Below are 9,094 nucleotides of genomic sequence, written 5' to 3'. Positions count from 1 at the left end.
CTTAACTACCATTTTTTGGACACTTCTTGCACTCTCACCATTTTCTGCATAGTGGTGAGGAAAGAGACAAATTTCAGTCATATCGGCTCTTAATACTGACCGGAAATCGTAATCGGGAGATACATGCGAGGCAGGAGCAACCACGACGGGGTTAATAGGACAGATTAATATAAATTCAAGAGAATATCCTGGCTACTCACTAACTTAGAAGAAGATCTCTGTGAAAGCCTTTCTGATTCTATCTTTTTCTAACTTTTCTCATATACTATTCCCAGTGCCTTCGCCTCCATGAGATTTAGAGACTACATTCTTCACACGTATTCTTCAAAGAACATTCACGTCCCCTACAACTAACAACAGTAGAATGAGGATCAAGTGCGCTTTTAAAGAAGTCTAGTCTACACCCACTACTACACCCCTATACTGAAACAGAGCCGGTGTCAGCCTAGTGAAGATTCAAATAATTCCTAAAAAAGGACACAATATCAAACCAAAATAACTATAGCGCTAGCAAAAAGATCAGTAAACTCAAGGTAGCATCACCAAAGGAGAAAACCAAGATGATCAAACCAATTCCAACCATCAGAGGAACCGTGTTACCGGTTTCCGACGGCCAGAAACCTTCTGATTTATTGTTGGAAGGTTCCCGTTGAACCCGTAGAGGGCGTGAGATAGAGGATTTCACCTGTCAAAAACGCATTACGCTACCGCGAATTTCAAATTCTGCCGTGACGTCAGGAGACGACAGCTATAGGTAACCACCGGTAGTTAATAAGTGGAAAAAAGCGGCGACAGCGTCACGCTCCTGACAGGCGTCAATGCAAGCGAAACTGGCCTTCAGGGAAGAGCATTAACATCTCGGAGAGAAACCGACTGCACTAAGCAGTCTCCGGTGAAGGGTTTGATAGTGTTAAAATACGCGGGGCGAGGAACGCTTCTTATTTTTCTCACTACGCAACAAAGTCTAGAACGTCCGCGCTCAAAAGCGTCCTGCTTAATATGACTTGCTTTCCCTTTTCTTCCGGTGGAAAGACGTACATCGGTTCAGGCGCGTTCGCCTGCTTAACTTCTCACGCAACACATGACGAGAGAGAGAAGACTAGACGTGAAACGTCCTCTGCTATAAAGCTTCTATTGAGAGTGGCGCGAGTCCTTCCTAAGCTCAAACCCTGCGCAGGGATGAACGCTTCGGAGGCCGAGAGCAATCCTTACAGATCGTGCAGCACTTTGGCACCTGTAGTCAACTTCAGGTCTGCCGAATGGCACGTCAGATCGGTGGGAGTTCCTCGTAACCCTCCTTCGGCTTTCGACAGTGCTCTCTCCTGTTCCTGGTAGTCAAGCATAGGATCCCGGCCTAGAGTCGAATAAGGCCGATCTGACGCACCCTCCACTACCAAGGGCACTGTCCCACTGCACTTAGCCACTTCACTTTGCTCTCCAAAGCCACCTTTCGTTCTAGTTACTAGAATCGATAGAGTTCGAGAAAGGTCCATACCCTCTACAGAACTGTTTAGGGCCCGAAGCAACATTACAGGGTTAGGGAGTAACAACACGGCAAGTACACTTTTCACACATGATAGAGGGAGCACCTAGATTCCAAGATTACATTTGAATCTATAACTAAAGGGCATTACCAATCACTGAGACATATTTATAGCCCGTAGCCATACTACAGGGTTAGGCAAAATAGTCCTACGTAGGTTTAGCCACCCTTACTTTGTTTACTGATTAATTGCGTACCATATGAATCATAAAACTTCTTCCTTATGGAATTAAGACAAGTCTCACCTCCTTACATGACAAATCTCAACAAAGAAGCAGACACATAGCCTCGTGCATATCGGTGCGGAACTACGAAGCTTTCGGTAGCCACACCCTGATCTTAGCAGCTAACACCCTACTGAACTACCTAACTATATTCAGATATACAAAATGACTCATATTCAAAACAGTTAAGATAGCGTAGCCTAGCCACAAATCCAAGTCACTAAAGCACAAGACAATTAGGATTTTAGCGGCCATGAAGTTTCCAAATCCTAAGACGGATGTACTGAAAACAGGTGTTTTCATCCCGCCCCGGCGACAGATAAATTATGAATAGAAATTGACTTGGTTTCCTGATACCCCGCCTCCCAGCGCGGGAATGGTACTAACCACCTGGCCGACACTGTTGTGTGCCGGAAGTTTTTTGAATTTTTCTGTCGGACCTTCAAAATACAGCTATATATATCTGACAGGTAAGTTTCATGAACAAAGTTATATTAAGGTAGGCTGAGGTATTTCTGCTATTATCAACGCTTCTTTGTCATCCTGTCCACCTTTATTACACCCTGGGTCTTTTATTCTGTTAAAAGTTTTCTCCTCAGCGAAAGCCATCACTGAGTGGCAATACATCAAGCCTTGCTTGGAGTCAGGCTGAGGGGGAGTGCCTCAACCGTAACTCCCGCAAGGTCTAGACATCCTCATCAACTTAATGCTTCCTCTGGGAATGCTTTCTACTAAAAGCATTTCCATTTGAGGTGTTATTTGGTTTTGTCTGCCACAACATTTCACTATTCTCTGTTTACTTGAAAAATATCTATATTGTCACCTTCAGCTTTAATTAAGGTATTATTAAAAGAATTGGGTACAAAGACCCCAGGCGCTATTTCTAATTCTTATGTATCTTCTCTTCATGGCAATGGTTCCCTGTGACAATACCGGGAGCCAGATGCTTTTTGCTGAGATTTCCTGGTCTATATCTTCTCAGCATTGCTTTGGGTCGCACTGTTGTTTCCCTCCTGATCATTCGGCCAGGGTACTACATTTATCATGGGACCGACCATGACTGACTGAAGTTCGGTTCTGTGGGCAAGTCCTTTTTGCAAAAGCATAGGGTCATCAGCAGAGATAGGGGTGTTGCCATATACGTGAAAAAGTTATTCATCATATATTCCCCATACCCACCATGGAGTCACCTTAGAGGACGGGTCTCCCTTTAATTGGGTCGTCCTAGGTAATTACTGGATTACACCCTATTCTCCAGGCTAAGGCTTCATGATTCCGTTCGAGATTCAGACCCTGCACTGAGGATATGGTTTTGACATTAAACTCGCTCGCTCGACCACGTCAGGTACTAGAGTTTTACGTTAGTGGCATTCCGTCATCCTCACCCTCCTTCAAATCCCAAGATTTAGATAAATCATGTCCAACCAAGCAATAGTCATCATCATAGAATCCATACTTATTGGGGAGAAGGGAGAAGATGAAATGTTTTTAGAAGAAGGAAAAGGGCTGACAATTGAGTTGAATCAAACATCTGGGCACCAAGCCCAGCGAGAAGGCAGCATCTCCGCGCAAGGCATCCGGGCCCCAGCTGCTGACCGCAAGCCCCCATCCTCGCAAGGCTTCAGCATCTGGGGGGTAAGGATGCAGAATGCAACCCAGAACCCTACACTTTAAAAACCAACCAGTCAAATAGGATGACTGTGACAGATAAAAAAAATAAGATAAAATAATAATGATAATAATAACAATATAACATCCTTTGTACAGAAAGACAACAAGGAAAATATAGCAAATAACTATAGGCCAACCACCTGCCTACCAATAATGTGGAAGTTACTAACATGTGTCATCAGTGAAAGGCTATACAATTACCTGGAGAATACAAACACCATCCCTCCGCCAACAGCAAGGCTGCTGAAGGAAGTGTGGGGGCACAAAACACAAGCTCCTGATAGACAAAATGGTAATGAAGAACAGTATGAGAAGAACCCACCTAAGCATGGCACAGATTGACTACATGAAAGCCTTCGACATGATACCACACACATGGCTAACAGAATGCCTGAAAATATATGGGGCAGAGGGGAACACCATCAGCTCACTAAAAAATACAGTAAATAGTACTTACAAGCTATGGGATTAGACTATCAGAGGTTAACACTGGGAGAGGGCCATGATTCCCATGACAAAAGTACTACTGCAAAGGAGGGATGCTGGATACCAACTCAAGAAAGGAGGCAACAGAATTAACCAATAGATGAAGGGCATGACCAGGAAAGAATAAGTATATGCAGACTTAAGGTGATACTCAAGTCAAAACTCAATGCTGGAAACATGATGGAAGCCATAAACATGGGCCGTACAAGTAATCAGATACAGAACAGGAGTAGTGAAGTGGACAAAGGCTAGACTCCCCAGCATAGACCAGAAAACTGGGAATCACATGACAATATACAAAGCACTACATCCAAGAGCAAATACAGACGGATTATACATAACACGAAAGGAAGGAGAGAGGAATACTTAGTACAGAGGACTGCATCAACATGGAGAGCAGAGCACTGGGGCAATACCTGAAAACCAGTAAAGATGAGTGGCTAAGGAGTCCATGGGAAGAAGGACTGATGAAAGTAAACAGACCCAGAAATATACAGACAGGAGAATGGAAAACAGAACAGAAAGGCACAACAAACCACTGCACAGTAAGACATGATACCACACGTGGCTAAAGAACGCCTGAAAATATATTGGGCAGAGGAAAACACCATAAGCTTCCTAAAGAATATGATGCACAACTGGAATAAAATACTCACAAGGTCTGGGATAAGACTAGCAGAGGTTAACATCAGGAGAGGGATCTTTCAAGGAGACTCACTGAGGAATGGCACAACAAACCAATGTATGGACACTACATGAGACAGACTAAAGAACTGCCAGCCATGAAACATGGCAATGGCTACATAGGGGAGAACTCAAGAAGGAAACAGAAGGAATGCTAACAGCAGCTCAAGATCAGGCCCTAAGAACCAGATATATACACAGGCCTTAAGAACCAGATATGTCCAAAGAACAATATAGATGGAAATAACACCTCACCCATATGCAGGAAGTGCTACATGAAAAACGAGATCATACCACATAGCAAGCAAAGCCCTCCACTGGGTCTGTGCAAGAAACAGCAGCTAGCTTGAATAATAAGTGGTATGAACACCAACCTGAGGAAGTGATAGAAAATGATCAGGCAAAGGTCCTCTGGGATTCTGGTATCAGAACAGATAAGGTGATATGTGTCATTAAGCCGGAGGTGACGTTGATTGACAAAATCAAGAAGAAAGTATCACCAGAGTAGATGAGAAAAAGAAAAAATCGGTAAGTATCAAGACCTGAAAACAGAAATAAGAAGGATATGGGAAATCCCAGTGGAAATTGTCCCCATAATCATAGGAATACTAGGATTGATCTGAAGACCCCTGAAAAGGAACCTGGAAAAACTAGATGCCAAATTAGCTGCAGAGAGTGTGCTTCTAGAAACAGTGTACAGTGTGAGAAAAGTGATGGACTCCTAAGGAGGTAGGATGCAACCCAGAACCCACACTATAAAAACCACCCAGTCAGATAGGATGACTGTATTGAAAAAAATAAATAAATAAATAAATAATCATAAAAAAATACTCATTGTGGAATGATTCTTAAAATAGAGAAACAAATCCAGTTGTGAGAATTGACATACATGTCCATATATTTAAAGATAGCTCTCAGAAATCTGTATAGATTTATCTTTACATATTGTACGTATAGTACATAACTGTGGATTTTTTCTCCGGTAATAATAATAATACTATGTAATTCTTTGACTTTTTATATAAAAAACTTGGCATAATCTTCAGAGACACAAGCAACAATGTTTGTATTTGAGCTAACTGCATTATTGCCAAATTTCCTAAATTAGGTATCTTTTGTAAACCAGTGAATGGAAAGTAAGCCTGAGGATCTCACAAGATTCCTTGCTTTTCATCTGTGATTTAACCGGATCCAGCTAGGTGCTAGAAAATTATCCTATTGTTAAGACCGAAGGTTTGTTCGCAAATGAACAAATACAAATTAATATAAAATTTGTCATTTATTCATAAGCAAAACAAACCTGGGACTGAAAGTTTGGCATACCTGGTCACACCTCTTGGATAAGGAGAATTCAAGGGAAGGAGACCTAAGCTTCTGAGCTGTTAGATATAGGGAGGGTATGTGTATCTAACATTCAGACTACTGGGCTAAAATATAATCCAGATTTTCATTGCACAGGAGGAAGTTAAAGAGCTATATCTGTTCAGATAACAAGCTAAGTTAGCCACCTATATGGGTTTGTTATCATTCCTCTCTCCCCTTGCTAGAGAGAGGAAGGCTTTGCTACCGAAAGGAAATGTATATTCTTAGTACGTATATAAAATAGTACTCTAACAGTAAGGCTATTTCACTCACCTGTATCTGGCCAGCTCCAGCGTATGAGGAATCCATGTTCTTACTGCCCGTAGGTAGAGAAGAAAGGGAAAAAGGGGAAGTAAAGATACCAGCCATCTCACTCATTCTCAAGTAGTGCATGAGGTACACTACCTGTTGAGCAGTCGGCACTGGACCCAAGGAAAAAGTCTCCAAAGACCTGTGGGCAGTGTCCCTCAGGTCCTCAGGTGGAAGGTGAAAGTAGTTTGGCGAAGCTAAGACATAACTGTCAGAGATCTTGAGGATGAAATCCAAAACCAAGAGGAAGCAAGGGAAATGGCTTGGGATAGAGACAGATTGAGAGGAACTGTATCAGCCTTATGCCACTGGCCAGTGGCAGGAAGATAAAGTAAAAGTAAAGTAAAAGATCCAGCATTCAAAATCTTATGAACAGGATTCTTCTGGAATGTGAGGGAGGAACTAAAGCACGGTTTACACGCTACGATAAATTGTAGCGATTTGTTGAAAAGAGATAGTAACGATCTATTGGATGATTGAAAGAGCGTTTACATGCAACGATTTTTAATCCAATATTTTTAGTCTTTACTTGACCGTCATGGAAGAAACATTATGGTGGTCTGCATTTGGGATGTGTTTAGTGGGAGAAAGATCAAGAAAAAAACGAACATCAAAAAGGTGGTGGTCACTTTTGCCTTCTCTTTGTTGTAAACAGTCCATAGTGCATTTATTTTTTTGACAACAGTGTTTTCAGCAAAAGGATCAAACTCTTTGTATTTCTTCACTAGCTCTGCATAGGCCAGGTCCTTTTTGTTCCTATCAGAGTATTCGTGGGACTTTATCTTCCACAAACACAGAAAACACCGATAAAGTTCAATGAATTCGCTTAAGAACTCATGAGGAGTTTGCTTAGAATTCGCCATCACTGTGTATTAAGTTTATATTTCGAATTAGCTCTTGCGCACCAGGACTTCACACTTCAGCAGTCAATCTGAAAATGAGCTAGATTGTAACGATATCTTGGAACCTTGTTTACACGTTCAAACTTGTCATTACGATGCATATAAATTTGAGCCTGCTGGCACCAACCACTCAATCTAATTCCAACTCCAATAAATCGCTACGATCTCCTGTTTACACGTAACGACAAATTGTAACAACCTTTTCATTACAATAAATCGCTACAATTTTTCGTAGCGTGTAAACCGTGCTTTAGCCCCCTAATGGCATTGTAGGCATGTATCCAAAATGAAATGGTATTCTTAAGACACTTTTCTTGACCCAGCTTGTGCTAACAAAAGTCTTCAGCACCCTGGTCTGAGGTGTCAAGTCCTTTTCAGATAACTACACAATGCTGTGACAGGACAAAGGAGTAATTCATCTGGATTGTTGTCGACAAAATCCCCAAAGGAATGGATGGAAAAGGAGACAACTCTATCATGAACCGAGGGATTTTGAGTCTTAGCAACAAATTCTGGGACAAATTTGAGGGCTACAGACCCCCAAACCCTGGTATGTTTTACATTGAAAGCCAGGCCATGAAGTTGGCCCACTATCTTTGATGAAGCCAAGGCTAGAAGGAAAACTGCCTTGAGGGTCACGTCCCTGTCTGATGACCAATGTAGTAGTTGGTATGGGGCTTGAGTGAGGCTACTTAGCACCAGAGTCAGATCCCTGGTAGGAGGTCTGAGTTCCCTAGGAGAACAAAATTGCTTGAAACTTTTGAGCTGCATAGAGATTTCCCAAGATGAAGTTTGATTCACATCCTTCAGATGAAGAACAAATCCCATGGCAGCCCTGAAGTCCTTAATAGCAGAAACAGAAAGGTGTTTTCCTGTTTTAAGGATGATCAGGAAATCAGCTGGCTGTTGAATACTAGAAGTTCTGAAGGGAGAGAAACCCTGTCGATGACACCAATCACAGTAGACGGCCCATTTTCCTTGGTACACTGCTGAAGATCTTCTAAGGTAACCAGACATCTGGGTTGCTGCTCTGCAAGAAAAACCTCCTGCTTGCAGGAGATACTGGATAGTCTCCTGCCGTGAGGAGATAAGGATCCTAAGGATCCTAACGATTGATTTATCTTTCTACACGAGGTTGACAGAGGAGATTGTGACAAGGGGGTATTTCTCTCGGGACCACTGAGAGCAGAGATAGCAGATCTGGAAACTGCTCTGCTTAAGGCCACAAAGGAGCTTCTTGGGTCATCCTGAGATTCTGGGAAACCATTACTCTGTTCAGGGCATGACGTATCAGGCAAAAGGGGGGAAAGTCGTAGATGTCCAGCTTGTCCCAAGGATGTCAAAGGGCATCCTCTGTCACAATGAAAATATCTGGAACTACTGAACAACAGACCTCTAGCTTCCTGTTGAACCTTGCTGAAAAGAGGTCTATCATTGGTCTACCCCACAGATGAAAAAGCCTGTCCACTATCTCCATCTGACAAGCAATGGAACCAAGTAGTTATCACAATATAGCTGGAGTGGAGTCAACCAGCAATTAAGAACCAATTTTTAGATGTGTGGGGCCCGTTTCCAGTCAGTAAAAGGCAGCTTCCGAAATTCTTAGCACATTATTGCATACCCATAGGTAGCACAATCTGGTGATTCCTCAAATTATTCCTTCCTTTTCAATAACATATCTGTGAATGTCTCTCTAAGTGACAAAGTGACAAATTTTCCAAGACAATTTGTATTTTTCATAGCTACAAACCTGAGGTCTTAACAATAGGATAATTTCTAGCGCCTAGCTGGATCCGGTTAAAAAAAGATGAAAGCAAGGAATCTTGTGATATCTGGCAACGCATGCGTAGATCGGGTGAAGAGTGGTCAAGGGCCACTCACCTACGCCACCGCGTCAGTCTTCCCAACTTAGG

This window comes from Macrobrachium nipponense, chromosome 3 (assembly GCF_015104395.2).
Source record: "Macrobrachium nipponense isolate FS-2020 chromosome 3, ASM1510439v2, whole genome shotgun sequence".
Taxonomy (NCBI): domain Eukaryota; kingdom Metazoa; phylum Arthropoda; class Malacostraca; order Decapoda; family Palaemonidae; genus Macrobrachium; species Macrobrachium nipponense.
Note: the sequence above shows the minus strand (reverse complement) of the source record.